This window comes from Loxodonta africana, chromosome 20, assembly GCF_030014295.1.
Source record: "Loxodonta africana isolate mLoxAfr1 chromosome 20, mLoxAfr1.hap2, whole genome shotgun sequence".
Lineage (NCBI taxonomy): Eukaryota > Metazoa > Chordata > Mammalia > Proboscidea > Elephantidae > Loxodonta > Loxodonta africana.
The window spans coordinates 60,510,769-60,528,685 of NC_087361.1; the positions used below are offsets into that span (position 1 = coordinate 60,510,769).

Below are 17,917 nucleotides of genomic sequence, written 5' to 3' on the forward strand. Positions count from 1 at the left end.
TATACTGGTATTTTGGTATCAAGGAAGGACACTGAGAGAACGTAGTAACTGGATGTCCACGGCTAACACGTGGCATTAGATATTTCTGAGGAAGGTCTGCAGGAGTTGTACTGAGCTTGAGTCAAAATCCTAGTAAGATTCTTGGTTTCTGAAATCAACCCTCTCAACCATCTAAAATCTCTCTGCTCCAAAATGATCTACTTCCCAACTATTAAGGGTGACTCCTTTCTTTATCCCTTTGCAGTGCTTTTGTCCATAGCCCAGTAGTCTCTCCCATCTCTCTATCCACCCCTTCTCACCCTCCAGCAGGGCTTCCTGAATAGCCCCACCCAATTTTTTTTCTTTTTTTTAATTGTGTTTAAGTGAAAGTTTACAATTTCAGTCAGTTTCTCATACAAAAACTTAAACACACAATGTTACGTGACCGCAGTCACTCTCCCTATAATGTGACAGCATACTCCTCCTCTCCACCCTGTATTCCCTGTGTCCACTCAGCCACCTCCTGTCCCCCTCTGCCTTCTCATCTCACCTCTGGACAGGAGCTGCCCACATAGTCTCAGGTGTCTACCTGTGCTAAGAAGCACATTCCTCACCAGTATTATTTTATATGTTATAATTTACTCCAATCTAATCTTTGTCTGAAGAGTTGGCTTTGGGACTGGTTTTAGTTTTGGGCTAACAGAGAGTCCAGGGGCTATGTCTCCTGGTGTCACTCCAATCTCAGACCATTAAGTCTTTTTACCAGAATTTGGATTCTGCATCCCACTTTTCTCCTGCTCCATCATGGATTCTCTGTTGTATTCCCTGTCAGGGCAGTAATTGGTGGTAGTTGGGAACCATCTAGTTCTTACAGTTCAGATTGATGGAGTCTCTGGTTTATGTGGACCTTTCTGCCTCTTGGGCTCTTATTTTCCTTGTGTCTTTGGCGTTCTTCATTCTACTTTACTCCAGGTGGGCTGAGACCAATTGATGCATCTTAGATGGCCACTTGCTAGCATTTAAGACCCTAGACACTCACCAAGGTGGGATGCAGAACGTTTTCTTAATACACTTTGTTATGCCAATTGACCTAGATGTTCCCTGAAACCAGGGTCCCCAGACCGCTGCCCCTGCTACTCTGTCCTTCAAAGTGTTTGGTTGTATTCAGGAAACTTCTTAGCTTTTGGGTTAGCCCAGTTGTGTTGACTTCCCCTGAATTGTGTGTTAACCTTCCCTTCACCTAAAATTATTCCTGTCTACTACCTAATCAGTGAATAACCCTCACCCTCCCTCCCCACCCTCGTTACCATCAAAGAATGTGTTTCTGTGTTTAAAACTTTTCTTCAGTTCTTATAATAGTGGTCTCGTACAATATTTGACCTTTTCAGACTGATTAATTTCACTCAGCATAATGCCTTCCAGATTTCTCCATGTTACGACATGTTTCAAGGGTTCACTGTTGTTCTTTATCGTTGTGTAACATTCCATTGTGTGAATATACCATAATTTGATTATCCATTCATTCGTTGATGGACACCTTGGTTGTTTCCATCTTTTTGCTATTGTAAACACTGCTGCAGTGAACATGGGTGTGCATGTATCTGTTCGTGTGAGGGTTCTTATCTCCCCAAGACACATGCCAAGAACCAGGATGGCTGGATCATATGGTAGTTCTATTTCTAGCTTTTTAAGGAAGCGCCAAATCTATTTCCAAAGCGGTTGCACCGTTTTACACTCCACTGAGCAGTGTATAAGTGTTTCAGTCTTTCCACAAGCTCTCCAACTTTTATTATTTTGTGTTTTTTTGATTAATGCCAGCCTTGTTGAGGTGAGGAAGCCCTGGTGGCGTAGTGGATAAGTGCTACGGCTGCTAACCAAATGATCAACAGTTCAAATCCACCAGGTGCTCCTTGGAAACACTACAGGACATTTCTACTCTGTCCTATAGGGTTGCTATGAGTCAGAATTGACTCGACAGCAATGGGTTTGGTTTTTTTTTTTTTTTTTTCTTTTGCTGGGGTGAGATGGTATCCAATTGTAGTTTTGATTCGCATTTCTCTAATGGCCAATGATTGTGAGCATTTCCTCATGTATCTGTTAGCCACCTGAATACCTTCTTTGGGGAAGTATCTGTTCATATCCTTTGCCCATTTTTTAACTGGGTTATTTGTCTTTTTGTGGTTGAGGTTTTGCAGTATCTTGTAGATTTTAGAGATTAGACCCTGACTAGATTTGTCGTAGCCAAAATTTTTTTCTCAGTCTGTAGGTTGCCTTTTTACTCTTTTGGAGAAGTCTTTGGATGAGCATTAAGTGTCTGATTTTTAGGAGCTCCCAGTTATCCAGTTTCTCTTCCAGTGTTTCTGCATTATTAGTAATGTTCTGTATACTGTTTATGCCATGTATTAGGGCTCCTTGTATTGTCCCTATTATTTCTTCCATGATCTTTATTGTTTTAGATTTTATATTTAGGTCTTTGATCCATTTTGAGTTAGTTCTGTGCATGGTGTTAGGCATGGGTCTTGTTTCATTTTTTTGCAGGTAGATATCCAGTTACGTCAGCAGAATTTGTTAAAGAGACTGTCTTTTCCTCAATTAACGGACTCTGGACCTTTGTCAAATATCAGCTGCTCAAAAGTGGATAGATTTATGTCTGGATTCTCAATTTTTTTCAACTGGTCTATGTATCTGTTGTTGTACCAACGCCAGTACTGACTACTGTGGCAGTATAATAGGTTCTAAAACCAGGTAGTGTGAGGTCTCCCACTTTGTTCTTTTTCAGTAATGGTTTACTTATCTGGGGCTTCTTCCCTTTCCATAGGAAGTTGGTGATTTGTTTCTCCATCTCATTAAAAAATGCCATCGGAAATTGGATCGGGATTGCATTGTATCTATAGATCACTTTGGGTAGAACAGACATTTTCACAATGTTGAGCCTTCCTATCCATAAGCAAGGTATGTTTTTCCACTTATGTAGGTCTCTTTTGGTTTCTTGCAGTAATGTCTTGCAGTTTTCTTTCTATAGGTCTTCCACGTCTCTGGTTAGATTTATTTCAAAGTATTTTATCTTCTTGGGGGTTACTGTAAATGGTATTGATTTGGTGACTTCCTCTTCAACATTCTCTTTGTTGGTGTAGAGGAATCCATCTGATTTTTGTATGTTTATCTTGTATCCTGATATTTTGCTAAACCCTTTTATTAGTTCCAGCAGTTTTCTTGTAGATTCTTTAGGGTTTTTTGTGTATAACATCATATCATCTGCAAATAGAAATACTTATACTTCTTCCTTACCAATTTGGATGCCCTCTATTTCTTTTTCTAGCCTGACTGCTCTGGTTAGGATCTCCAGCACAATGTTAAATAAGAGAGGTGATAAAGGACATCCTTGTCTGCTTCCCATTCTCAAGGTGAATGCTTTCGCGCTCTCTCCATTTAAGATGATGATGGCTGTTGGCTTTGTATAAATGCCCTTTATTATGTTCAGGAATTTCCCTTCTATTACTATTTTGCTGAGAGCTTTTATCATAAATGTGTGTTGGACTTTGTCAAATGCTTTTTCTGCATCAACTCATAAGATCGTGTGGTTCTTATCTTTCGCTTTATTTATGTGATGGATTAAACTGATTGTTTTTCTAATGATAAACCATCCCTGCATACCTGGTATGAATCCCACTTGGTCATGGTGAATTATTTTTTTGATATGTTGTTGAATTCTATCGGCTAGGATCTTGTTTGCAATTTTTGCATCTAAGTTCATTAAGGATATTAGACTGTAATTTTCTTTTTTTGTGTGGTGTCTGTACCTGGTTTTGGTATCAGAATTATGCTGGCTTCATAGAATGAGTTTGGGAGTATTCCACCCATTTCTATGCTCTGAAATACCTTTAGTAATAGTGGTGTTAACTATTCTCTGAAGACTGGTAGAATTCTCCAGTGAAGCCATCAGGGCTAGGACTTTTTTTTTTAATTGCGAGTTTTTTTACTTACCTTTTCAACCTCTTCATTTGTTATATGTTTATTTAGTTGTTCTACCTCTGTTTGTGTTAGTTTAGGTAGGTAGTGAATTTCCAGAAATTTGTCCATTTGAAATTTCTTAGAGTACAACTCTTCATGGTATTCTGTTACGATTCTTTTAATTTCAGTTGGGTCTGTTTTGATAAGGTTTTCACTGGCTAATTCTTTTCAGAAGTAGGCTGCTGGTTCCTTCTTCCTAGTCTATCTAGTCTGGAAGCTCAGCTGAAACCTGTCCTCCATGGGTGACCCTGCTGGTATCTGAAAGCAGATGGCATAGCTTCCAGCATCACAGCAACACGCATGCCCCCCGCAATATGACAAACTGACAGACACAAGATCAAGCCTCAAGTAGCAAGAGTGAAGGATTCTATGGGGAAAATATTAAATGATGCAGGACGCATCAAAAGAAGATGGACAAAATACAGAGTCGTTATTCTAGAAAGAATTAGTCTATGTTCAACCACTTCAAGAGGTAGCAGATGATCAGGAACCAATGGTACTGAAAGAAGTCCAAGCTGCACTGAAGGCACTGGTGAAAAACAAGGCTCCAGGAATTGACGGAATATCAACTGAGACGTTTCAACAAACAGATGCAGCACTGGAAGTGCTTACTCATCTATGCCAAGCTACCTGGCCAATCGACTGGAAGAAATTCATAGTTATGCCTATTCCCAAGAAAGGTGATCCAACCAAAAGCGGAAAACATAGAATATCACCGATATTACACACAAGCAAAATTGTGCTGAAGATCACTCAAAAGTGGTTGCAGCTGTATATCAACAGACAACTGCTAGAAATTCAGGTGAGATACAGATGAGGACGTGGAACCAGGGATATCATTGCTGATGTCAGATGGATTCTGGCTAAAAGCAGAGAATACCAGAAAGATGTTTACCTGTGTTTTATTGACTATGCAAAGGCATTCGACTGTGTGGATCATAACAAATTATGGACAACAACTTAATTGCACTCATGAGGAGCCTGTACACAGATGAAGAGGCAGTTGTTCAAACAGAACAACTGAGTGGTTTAAAGTCAGAAAAAGGTGTGCATCAGGGGTGTATCCTTTCATCATACCTGTTCAATCTATATGCTAAGCAAATAATATGAGAAGTGGGACTATATGAAGAACGTGGCATCAAGAGTGGAGGAAGACTCATTAACAACCTGCGTTATGCAGATAACACAACCTTGCTTACTGCAAGTGAAGAGCACTTGAAGCACTTACTAATGAAGATCAAAGACCACACAGCCTTCAGTACTGATTACACCTCAACACAAAGAAGACAAAAATCCTCACAACTGGATCAATAAGCCACGTCATGATAAATGGGGAAAAGATTGAAGTTGTCAAGGGTTTCATTTTACTTGGATCCACAATCAACACCAACTGAAGCAGCAGTCAAGATATCTAAGGACACACTGCACTGGGCAAATCTACCGCAAAGGACCTCTTTAAACTGTTGAAAAGCAAAGATGTCACCTTGAAGACTAACATGCGCCTGATCCAATCCACAGTATTTTCAATCGCATTATATGCATGTGGAAGCTGGACACTGAATGAGGAAGACAGAAGAAGAATTAACGCCTTTGAATTGTGATGTTGGCGAAGAATATTGAATATACCATGGACTGCCAAAAGAATGAACAAACCTGTCTTGGAAGAAGTACAACCAGAACGCTCCTTAGAAGCAAGGATGGCAAGACTGCGTCTTACATACTTTGGGCACGTTGTCAGGAGGGATCAGTCCCTGGAGAAAGACATCATGCTTGGTAAAGGAGAGGGTCAGTGAAAAAGAGGAAGACCCTCAATGAGATGGACTGACACAATGGCTGCAACAATGGGCTCAAGCATAACAAGAATTGTAAGGATGCCACAGGACCAGGCAGTGTTTCTTTCTGTGGTAGACAGGGTCACCATGAGTCAGAACCGACTCGATGGCTCCTAAGAACAACAACAACTGTTGTGATATTGCCCATCTCATTTCTTATTCAGGTTATTTGTTTCCTCTCCTGTTTTTCTTTTGTCAGTTTGGCCAATAGTTTATCGATTTTGTTGATCTTTTCAAAGAACCAGGTTTTGGTCTTGTTAACTCTTTATCAATTGTTTTTCTATTTAATTCTGCTCTAATTTTTATTATTTGCTTTCTTCTGGTGCTGGAGGGCTTCTTTTGCTGCCATTTGTCCGAGTGGTAGGGATAATTCTTTTACTTTGGTCCTTTCTTCTTTTTGAATGTGTGCATTTATTGCTACAAACTGACCTCTGAGGACTGCTTTTGCTATGTCCCAAAGTTTCTGGTACAAAGTTTTTTCATTCTTTTTTGATTCTATGAATTTCTTTACCCCGTCCTTAATTTCTTCTATAACTCAGTAGTTTTTGCGCAAGGTGTTGTTCAGTTTCCACGTTGTTTGATTTTTTTTTCCTTGCTTATTCTGTTACTGATTTCTACTTTTATGGCTTTATGGTCAGAAAAGATACTTTGTAATATGTTTGATGTTTTTGGATTCTATTAAGGCTTGCTTTGTGGCCTAATATGTGGCCTATTCCAGAGAATGTTCCAGGTGCATTGGAAAAGAAAGTGTACTTGGCTGCTGTTGAGTAGAATGTTCTGTATATATCTATGAGGTCAAGTTGGTTGATTGTGGCATTTAGATCTTCTGTGTCTTCACTGAGCTTCTTTCTGGATGTTCTGTCCCTCACTGAAAGTGTCATGTTGAAGTCTCCTTCTATTATTATTGAGCTGTCTATCTCTCTTTTCACTGCTGTTCGGGTTTGTTTTATATACTGTGGAGCCCTGACATTGGGTGTGTAAATATTTATTATGGTTATATCCTCCTGGTATATTGACCCTTTAATCATTACGTAGAGTCCTTCCTTATCCTTTGTGGTGGATTTACTTTAAAGTTTATTTTGTCAGAAGTTAATAGTGCACTCCTGCTCTTTTTTGATTGTTGTTGGCTTGATATACTTTTTTCCATCCTTTCAGTTTTAGTTTGTTTGTGTCTTTAAGTCTAAGGTGTGTCTCTTAAAGGCAGCATATAGATGGATCATTTTTTTTTAACCACTCTGCCACTATCTCTTTATTGGTGCATTTAGTCCATTTACATTCTGCATAATTATGGATAGGTATGAGTTTAGTGCTCTCATTTTGATGTCTTTTTTTGTGTGTTGTTGAGAGTTTCTTTGTTCCACTTAATTTTTTGTGCTGAGTCATTTCCTTTATTTTCATCTTTTCATTGTTGTTGATCCTGTATTTGCTGAGTCTTTATATTTTCCTTGTTTTTGTATTCTGATGTGTAGGATTGTTAGTTTCCTTTGTGGCTACCTTCTCATTACCCCTATTTTTCTAAGTTTAAACAATCTTTTATTTCTTTATATCGCCATGACTTCCTCTCCACATGAAAAATCTATGACTACATTTTTTTAGTCCCTCTTTTTTGTTTTAATGTTGTTATCTTTTACATAATGACATCTCTATTTCCCTGTTTTGAGTGCTTTATCTGGATTGATTTTTGTGATTTCCCTATCTGGGCTGATATCTGGTTGCTCTGTCCTGTGTTCTAGTCTTGGGTTGTTATCTGATGTTACTGATTTTCTAACTGGAGGAGTCCCTTTAGTATTTCTTGTAATTTTGGTTTGGTTTTTGCAAATTTCCTAAACTTCTGCTTCTCTGGAAATGTCCTAATTTCGCTTTCATATTTGAGAGACAGTTTTGCTGGATGTATAACTCTTGGCTGGCTATTTTTCTGCTTGAAGGCTGTCATCCCATTGCCTTCTTGCCTGCATGGTTTCTGCTGAGTAGTCTGAGCTTAGTCTTATTGACCCTCCTTTGTAGATGACTTTCTATTTATCCCTAGCTGCTCTTAAAATTCTCTATCTTTGGTTTTGGCAAGTTTAATTATAATATGTCTTGGTGACTTTGGGATCTACCTTGTGTGGGGTTTGACGAATATCCTGGATGGCTATCTTCTCATCTTTCACGATATCAGGAAAGTTTTCTGCCAACAAATCTTCAGCAATTCTCTCTGTATTTTCTGTTATCTCTCCCCTGCTCCCCCGTTCTGGTACTCCAATCACTCATAGGTTATTACTTTTGATAGAGTCCCACATAATTCTGAGGGTTTCATCATTATTTTTAATTCTCTTATCTGATTTTTCCCCAAATACGTTGGTGTTAAGTGCTTTATCTTCATTCTCACTAATTCTGACTTGCATTGCCTCAGTTCTCGTCCTGTGACTTTCTATTGAGTTGTCTATTTCTGAAATTTTATTATTAATCTTCTGGATTTGTTTGCTTTCTCTCTGCAGATTCTTGTTCTTTTCTAATCTTCTTAAGTTGCTCTAATGCTTTGTCTTGGTGCTGCTTGGCTTGTTCTGTGTTTTGCCTCATCTCCTTTCTGATCTCGCAAAGAGTTCTGTGTATTAATCTTTTGAATTCTATCTCTGGTAGTTCCAGGGAATTCTCTTCATCTGGAACATTTCATGATTCTTTGTTTTGGGGAGCTTGCTGAAGCCATCATGCTCTGCCTCTTTATGTGATTTGGTATTGACTGTTGTCTCCATCGGTAAGTTATTGTATTTATTTATGTTTGCTTATGTGTCCAAGCTTCTTGTTTTCTTTTGATATATCCAAATAGGCTGATCAAGTGAGCTAGTTTGATTATTGGTGACTTTGAAGCTCTAATGCCCTGTCACCAGGTGGTTAGAGCTACTACTAAGTATATGAGCCCAGGAGTCTGTTTATTTTTCTTGTATGGATTCAGCTCAGGTGTCCAGGTAGTCGGACACCAAGTGTGTGGTGCAGGCTCTCACCTACAGTCTTAGACGAGCGGGGGTGATTGGTGGAGGCACAGGTATCTGGCTGCAGTAGGGGGTCAAGTGCTGAGCAAGGCAGGAGGCTGACAACCACCCCGAGAGTATGTGAGGAAAACGTGTCCCTCTTCCCTAGAGAGCATAGGTAGGTGGGTTTTGCAGCGAAACTATGGGCACCCAATGCTGTTGGCTATAAGAACTGGGGGGCACCTGTTATCCTTGGACCCATCGTGGGTGGCTAGGTGTCATGGATGGAGCCACCAGTCCTCAGGCACCTGATGTGGGTAGGTGAGGACCCTGCTTAACAGGCAGAGTGGTATCAAATGTCACAAACCCGCCTCTCCACGATATAGCTGAAGCAACTGAAGTTAGACTTCAGGTATACACCCTGTTGTACTGTACTAATGAGGGCCTACACTGTTGAAATGGACCCACAGAGGTCTACGCAAGGGTGAAAGGCATTCAAAGTCCGTGGACCCCTTATGCCTGTGCCTAGGCCAAGGAGCTGTTTCTGCCCTGAGTTTCCGTCTTAGGGGCACTGGCAGATTATTTTTCCCCGTGTGTTAATTTGTTCCTTCTTCAAGGCTAGGAGAATGGCTCAGGGCACTTGACATGTCCTACTTCCAGCCCAGGGAAAGCAGCTATCACTGAAGCTGACCTGGGACCCGGTGCAGAGAAGGAAAGAGTCAGGTAAATGGGAGAGAGTTTTTTCCCAAAGCAGTGTTTTTTGCTCCGTGTGGTGGACAGATGCAAGTACTTATCTTTTGCCAGATGTGTGCTGCTTTTCACTGATTCTGGAGGTGTAAATGGACTCCCCACCACTCAGTCTCTCCCAATGTGGAAAACGCATCCCAAATGCCACTATTTGCCTCACCATACTCCCGCTAGTAGATCCGGCCTGTGGGGCACCGGTTCCCACCAGGTCAGGTCTGGCAACTCCTTGCTGCTTCTGAACTGTATGTCCTTCCCTTTGCTGCTCAGTCCGATGCCTCAACTTTGCCTTTGATGTTCAGGGCTCCGAGGTTGTCATATATAATCGATTCACTTGTTTTTTCGGGTCTTTCTTGTAAGAGAGACCACAGGAAGCATCTGACTACTCTGCCATCTTGGCTCCACCCTCCCAACCAATTTTTTTTTAATTACTTCTCTTATTCTGCATCTACTTAGCACTTAAGTATTCACTTTATGTTCAGTATTTTGCCCTTTAAACAGAGAGGTTTGGTAAGTTTTTCTAGGTATCTGCCCAGCCTCTTTCTCAGAATCCTAATATCATGAAGTCAGGACTGGGACTTTCATGACCTGCTTAGCTTAACCCCACTCACCTGCATTCGTCTCCCAAGGTCAAAGTACTCCCTAATTGAAGGCTCAGGCCTTCCCTTGCTGCTCTAAGCCATTTCCTCTTAGTAAGGGAGGAGGGGAAGAGCTCTGACTGGTGGCTTTGCACCAATTCAACCTCACTCCTCCTCCTGCTCTGACTTCTTATTTGGATCCCCCTAAAATAACTGAGGAGCTTTGGTGGCGCAGTGGTTAAGGGCCCAGCTGCTAACCAAAAGATTGGCAGTTTGAATCCACGAGCCACAGCTTTGAAATCCTAAAATGGGGCAGTTCTACTCCACCCTATAGGGTCACCATGAGCTGGAATCGACTCAAGAGCAATGGGCTGAAGTAACTGCAAGGGCAGTGGTGGTTCAGTGGTAGAATTCTCACCTTCCATACAGGAGACCCGGGTTTGATTCATGGCCAAAGCATCCCTTGGATAGCCACCACCCATCTGTCAGTGGAGGCTTTTGTGTTGCTATGATGCTGAACAGGTTTCAGTGGAGCTTCCAGACTAACACAGACTAGGAAGAAAGGCCTGGCAATCTATCTCCAAAAAATCAACCAGTGAAAACATCATGGAGCACAATGGTCCCATCTGTTGTGCATGGGGTCACCATGAGTTGGGGGTCAACTCTACGGCTGCTAATAACAACAAAGTAACTGCTCTGCTCCTGGTGGTCAAGCCAATGCCTGTATTCTGCCTCCCAACTCTGTTTTAATTTCTTCTGCTGGCTCCTCATGTTGGCTCTCTGCCCAACACTATTCTTCCTCCAAAGCTACAGCTGGCTCTGCCCACAAGTCCTTCTAAGGACTAGAATCCTGAAATCTGCCCCAGAAACCTAAACCCTGTGGCTGGGCCTCCACTGTCTGATGCTGCCTGTCCCCCTCTCTGCTCTCTGCCCCTGCCCGCTTATGGCTCACCCCAGTTACCTCACCACACCCAACCCCATCCCAGCTCACCTACCCTGGTCCATGAGGTCCACCTGGTCTCAGACTGTGAAGTGGCAACAATATGCTAATTTAAATGATGGTCTACCCTGGGTTTAGGGTCATGGTGTCATGAGACATTACAGTTAATTGGCCTAATACTGTGTTTAGTGCTTCTGTTCTTCCTCCTAGTTCATTGTATAGTGCCTAGGATCTTAAAAGCTTGCAAGTACCCATCCAAGGTACAATTGCTCTCTATTTGCCTGGAATAACAAAGGAAGAGCAAAAGTCAGAAGCAGGAGGAGGATATGGAATGTGTAGCTAATTGCCTCCATGAACAATTGCCTCCTTTGCCATGGCACCAGAACAATGGGATGGTACCTGGCTACCATTACTGAACATTTTGGTCAAGAATTCTGTAGAAGAATCCTGATCAAAAGGGTGGAAAATGTAGAAGAGAATTTAAATTCTCATGGAATAAAGAAATTCTGGAGCCACAGAGGCTGGATGAACCCCCGAAACTACTGCCATAAGATAATCTTTAACCCTGAAACCATAAACCAAAAATATCCACTCAAGCCTCCTTTAAACCAAACAACTGTCTAGCTTAACTAGTAAAGAATGTCTGCCCTGAGCTTTGTAGTCTTTCAAAAACTCACTATATGATGGGGCAGTTCTACTCTATCCTATAGGGTCGCTATGAGTCGGAATCGACTCAACGGCACTGAGTTTTTGAGTTATACGGGATCGAATTTTTAACAGCAACTCGAAAGGTTAGATAGGAGGCTTAGGGGACAGTGAGTTTATATCAATAGGGAAGGCACAAATCAGAAAAGGATGGTGAGAATGGCTACACAATTTGAAGAATGGAATCAATGTCACTCTTGTACACGTAGAAATTGTTGAATTAGTGCATGTTTTGCTGTGTATTTTCAACAACAGTAATAATTTTTTTTAAATGATGATCTACGCTGGCATGTAGCGTTTCTTCTGCCTGTCTGTTTTTAATTTAAACTTGAATGCCATTAGGCTAGGCATGCATTTTCCACCTCCCCAGAGACCCCACAACTCCTCATTGTTATCAAGCACTTAGAAGGAGAAAACTGGCTTTACTGAGTACCTGTGAGACTCCAGGCTCTGGGTATACACTGTCTCACTGAATCCTACCAGCAACCCAAGTGGAAGATATTATCTCTATTTACCAGTGGGGATAGAGAAGCTCATGGAGCTTGGGCAACTCACCTAGCTCATACAACTACAACCAGCAAGTAAGACCAGATTCGAACACAGGCATGTCAGATTCTGAAGTCCACATCATTTTTTTTTTTTTTTTTTCTTTTTTTTGCCATTAGTGAAGGTAGCAGGTCTGGTTCAGGCTCTGAGTTAAGAAGGCCACTCTGCAGCAGTGAGGAAGAGGGACTGGAACAAAGATGGGGTGGGAAAATGCGTAAACAATTAATAAAGTCATCCAAGGAAGAGGCCGTGGAAACCTGAACTCAGGAAGCGGCCCTGGGAATAGACAGTGGATCAGGACCAGCGAGGAAGAGACTGGGCAGAGGTGATGGAGGAAGGCAGTGCGCTCTGCAAGGGTTAGGGAGAATGGAAGCAGACAGTGGGCCTGGTTCCAGTGTCTGTGGGGCTCCCAACATTATGGCAAAGATTATGTATATCACAACTCAAACTGGCCAAAAAGAGATCTTGGTAGGAGGTGGAGACTACATCAGCCTTTCCTTCAGAGTGCTGGGTTAAGCCTTGGGAGTAAACAGATCTAGGCAGAAGAGCGTAGGGAACAGAAAGCAGCCTGAGGACAGAGCCTGGGCCCCACACTGGTATTTGGAGGGCAGGAGGAGGGTGAAAGCTCAATGTCAAAGCAGGGAACAGCAGTGGAACGGTGTGGCACTCTTCATGAAGGCAGGCGGCAGCTGCAGAGTGGAGGATTACCAGGCTCTGGAAACCTTCACAGGCCATCTGAGCTGCACGGCAGGTGTGCAGCACCAAGTGAGGAAGAGCAGAGTGCACGTGCTGGCTACTCCAGAAAAGGAGAGACTGGGGAGCATGGGGTCTTCTTGCCTGACGGTGGAAGACTGAGGATAGGGGTAAGGGGAAGGAGTCAGCCAAGAGGGAATAATGGAGGGAACATGATGCCTCAGAGGGAGAATGAGAGGGATGAATAGAGAGTTCAGGTGCAGAAGGAGTCTCCCCTTGGTCTGGAGGAGAACACTGTTTTCTTAAGAAGCTGGGGGGAGTTTCAGGGGTGCTCTGAATTGGCGAGGACGGAAGTAAATGGAGCCCAAGTGGAACACTTCTGTCAGCTTCTGTCATCTTAAAACCTGAGGCTGGGATGTGGTAGAAGTGAGTGAGATGGGCACCCCTCCTTCCCACACAAACTCGGGGAGGGGAACTCACTCTGTTCTGCCTTAAGGGTGAGCGGATTTGTTGAGTTCTCACCTTCCTAGTCACTTAACACAGAGTCCAAAGTGCTTCCACGTGCACTGGGATTGTTGCTGCTTTTGCTACAGTACAGGGCTTGGGTCCTGTCCTACCCCAGCATGTTGTGGGATCATGCTCCCAACCAGGTAAAGTGGAGGAAATAGTACCTGCCTCTCCCTTCTCTTGGAGGGGGGCAGTGAGAACTAAATCAAATGAGATAGGCTATTTGTAAACTGTACAGCGCTATTCTGATTTCTGGGATCTACACAAGTCCTAAGAAGCTCTGGTAGTACAATAGTGAAGTGCTCAGCTGTCAACTGAGAAGTTGGTAGTTCGAACCCATCAGCCACTGTGCAGGAGAAAGAGGTGGTAGTCTGTTTCTATAAAGATTACAGTCTAGGAAACCCTATGTGGCAGCTCTACTCTGTCCTATAGGGTCACTATGAGTTAGAATCAACTCGATGGCAGCAGGATTGGTTTTTCTAACGCAAGTCCTGCTGGCAGCCAACCTCTCTCTTGAGCCTCACTCAGCACATGTCCCTCGGCCATCAGGCCCTGGCGGCTCATATATCCCAAACAAAGTCAGTGCAATTCACTGCATGTTTGATTAGGCCTCCTCAATGCCAGTTTCCAGGCTATAATCAAGAATGGACACAGGTCTCGCCCTGAGTTTGCTTGGCTGGGCAAAGCTAAGAGTGGGCATCTGTTCGTGCAGTGGCCAGTGGAGTGTCTGCAGCAGAACTTGCTCCATGTTGTTGGAATAGACCACACAGGCAATACTGAAGTCTTGGTCCTCTTGTTGGCCCCTCAGACTGAGGAGGAGGTGGATGGATTCAGCTCCCTGAAAAACCAGTTGAGGGGCCTGGAGCAGGAGCACCAGAGACCTTGGAGACCCATGCCTGGCCCAGCCAGGAGCTCAGGGGCCAATCTCAATGCTTCACACTCACCATCTGGGAAACGTGGAGAAAAACCTTGCATTAGCCTGATACTCCACGGTTACAGTGGAGGATAAAATGGGAACAAAATGACATGGGCAATGAGAAACTGATTTGAGAAGGAAAGAGCTTTATAAACAAGGACTTATTTTTTCTTCAGAGTCCTCCCCACTGAAGCTGAGATAATCATTGAAGGTATGCTCATCTAAATGTTGACATGTCTTTCCCACTTCTAGCCTGATGGGACTGCCTCAGCGTCAGCCAGGGTACCCAGTCCCCTTACTCTGCAACTCATCACCACTGAATACACCAGTCACAACAGTTAGTACTTCCAGAGGCTGGGCCCCATCTCCTTACCCATTTTCTTTCCACCACCCTACCACCCATGTGGAGTCCCTGGGTGGCACAAACAGTTAAGCATTGGGCTACTAACAGAAAAGTTGGCAGTTCAAAATTCACCCAGAGATGCCTTGGAAGAAAGGTCTGGCGATCTAGAAAGATCACAGCAACTGAAAATCCTATAAAGCACAGTTCTACTCTGACACACACGCAGTCACCATGAGTTGGAATTCATTCGATGGCAGCTGGTTTGGTTTCTTTGGCTTTACCACCCCATACAATGGGTGCTCAGGTGACGCTTGCTGACTGACGGAGGCACCACTCATCCCACCCCCATACCACAGGACTTTCTCCATCCTCTCCCTCAGGCCAGCCTTCCAGATTCTCCTGCCTTTGTCCAGGACCCGGAGAGGGAAATTCCAGAATCTGAGAACTCAAAAATATACACATGCACACACACAAAAAAAATAACAAAAACAAGAAAGCAACAACAACGTTTAGAGAGGCTAGACATTTTCTGCTTCTATCTCATCTTTCCTGCAGCAGTTTCTGTCTCTCTTGTTCAGAGTAAATTTGGAGGTGGCAGTATTTTGACGATAAGATTTGCACCCAAACAGTCAATTTTGCTAATTCCACCATCTTTGCCTGAGTGTATGTGAGGCAGGGCAAACAGCTGGGCTTTGAATTTAAGAGATCCTAGACCAGCCTTTCCCTTCCTAAAATTATCACACGCCCAGAACTGTTCTATTGCCAGTTGTTGCTGTGTGCTGTCAGGTCAATTCTGACTCATAACCACACAATGTGACAGAGTAGAACTGCCCCAGAGAGCTTCCTAGGCTGTAATCTTTATGGGGGAGCCCTGGTGGTGCAGCAGTTAAGAGCTCAGGTGCTAACCAAAAAGGTCAGCAATTCAAATCCACCATCCACTCCTTGGAAACGCTATCGGGCAGTTCCACTCTGTTATAGGGTCACTATGAGTTGGAATCGACTCCACGGCAACAGGTTTGGTTTTCTTAATCTTTATGGGAGCTGACAGCCATCTCTCTACTCCTGAGCTGCTAGGTGGGTCCCAACAGCCAACTTTTTTGTTAGCAGCAGAGCAATTAACTACTGCATCACCAGAGAAGTACTTTACCCAACTTCTTTGCATTTTATTTCTTCTAAAACCCAAAAACCAAACCCGTTGCCATTGAGTCGATCCCAACTCATAGTGACCAGCAGGACAAAGTAGAACTACCGCCATAGGGTTTCCAAGGAGTGGCTGGTGGATTCAAACTGCCAACCTTCTGGTTAGCAGCTGTAGCTCTTACCCACTACGGCTCCAGGGTTTCCTTATTTCTTCCAGAACTCTTAAAATTTGAATATTCCTGGAGGAAGGAACCATGTCCTACCAGGCTTAGCCCAGTTCTCACACAACACCTGTGCCCAATAAATATTTACTGAATTAAATTGTTTACTAGATGCTTGTCCTCACAGGACACAGGCTCTAAGCCCAGGACAGCAGAGGGCGGGCTGTGCAGGGGGCAGCCTGGGCAGGGAGCTGGAACCACGGCCGGCTTCACCACTCTCACTGCTCCCCTAGAGAAGCCCTGCCTGCCATAGCAGATAACTGGGTTGTGATGAAAGTAAATCTGAAATAACCAAATATGGAAACTCTGCAGGAGGGGCAGAACCACTCTTGAAAGTCAGCCAGAACCGCCCAATGGGGACAGCAGCTTACAGTGTGACTCTAACAAAAAAAAAAAAAAAATTGACTGAAAATTCACAGAATTGTCAAGACGCTGCAGAGCAGTAACAAAGGAGAGGCAACCTGGTGTGGAGAGAACTCAGATTCCACGAATTCCCTGAGTCCCCTTTTGGTTTCTTCCAAGGGGAGGCTTAGTTTCCCCCGAGACCCCTTCAAGCTCAGCTTCTGGGGTCCTGTGTTTCTAAGTGAGCACGAGCAATAGAACAGTTCGTGGAAGTTTCTATTCATTCCAATATTAAAGTTTCATTCTGGAGTTGCACTGGTTGTAAGGTCTTGCCAAGGTGGAGAGGGGCTCCTAAGGGTGCGTGTAGGGGGCAATGGTTTGCAGTGTGGATGCGCTGGAAAGCCCTCCCGTACCTGTGCACCCACCCTGAACCAGGCCCTTCCAGGCCACACCGCGCTCTGGACCAGCTCTACAGCTCGGGAACCTCACTCTCCGTCCTCGCCACACCCTTCCCCTGTGAAGAAAACCGCCACAGGCTGCGGGGCCCACCTGCCCCACGCGCCAGTATCAGCAGCCCCCTGCCGCGCCGGCCTCCCCCGACCTGGGTCCCGGACCCCCACTGTCACGCCAGGGCCCCGCCGCTCCGGGTCCGGCCCGGCCGCTGCCTGGCTGCCCGAGCCCCACGCCTTCCCGAGAACTCACCAGACGCGGGGAGGACGGACGACCAGGCCCGGGGCCCCTGGCACCGCAGCGCTTTCGGTTTCAAATTAAATGGGACGAACCAAAAAGGGTTCCTGGTCTCCTCACCCCACCCCTAAAGCCGTGGAACTTGATTTCCGCGGGGCTACCGCCAACCGGGCGACGACTAGCAGGGACTCACGTTTGGCTCGGCGCGCTCGGGCTCCGCTGGCGCGGGTCCGAGGCGCGCGGCTACTCCGGGGTGGCGGTCGGCGCGCTCCGAGAAGAACTGGCGGGGAACCCGGAGCAGGGTCGAGGTTCTCTGCTCCTGAGACGCTGCGCGGGAGAATACTGCCCGGGGAGGGAGGAGGGGCTGCTGGAACTGGGGGGAGGCGGGGACTGAGGCGGGACCCGGGGAGTGGTCGGCCGCGGAGGGGCGCAGGAGAGGGAAGGGCGGACGCCAAGAAAGGTGTTGGCGCAGAAGGCAGAGAGGGAGTTAATCCAGCAGTTAGAAATTGAACTTACCCGGTCTAGAATCGTTAGTACCTGTAAATAAAAATCATTTGGGATTTCCCTAAGTGCGTTTTAGTTGTACACATCTTGCTCTTCAGCCACGAATAACCAGGCTCAACCAATACTTTCGTGTTTTGACCCAGTAACTCAAGACCTGAGGTCTGGTTCCCATCAGTCCTTACCCAACCGTTCCTCAGAATAGTATATACATTTGCCAACCCTCCTAACCCTGCTGTTGGCCTAATAGTAGCAATCCCTTAAAGGTGTAAAGCTTGCCATTA

General features: G+C 44.5%; 1 protein-coding gene across 3 annotated transcripts in view; it reads right to left on the reverse strand.

Annotated features, from left to right (window-relative positions):
• TRAF5 (TNF receptor associated factor 5) overlaps positions 1-17,467 on the reverse strand; it is a 93,425-nt gene extending 75,958 nt beyond the window's left edge. Inside the window, exons 1-2 of one of the 3 annotated variants that reach the window (XM_064273236.1) lie at positions 17,326-17,467; positions 12,293-12,469 (exon numbers count right to left, since the gene is read on the reverse strand). The gene's annotated coding sequence lies outside the window, so the exon portion shown is untranslated. Of the gene's footprint in view, positions 1-12,292; positions 12,470-17,147; positions 17,302-17,325 lie in introns of those variants that run through there. The other 2 variants (XM_064273234.1, XM_064273235.1) reach the window with 2 other exon arrangements.
• Between the last annotated feature and the right edge of the window lie 450 nt (positions 17,468-17,917).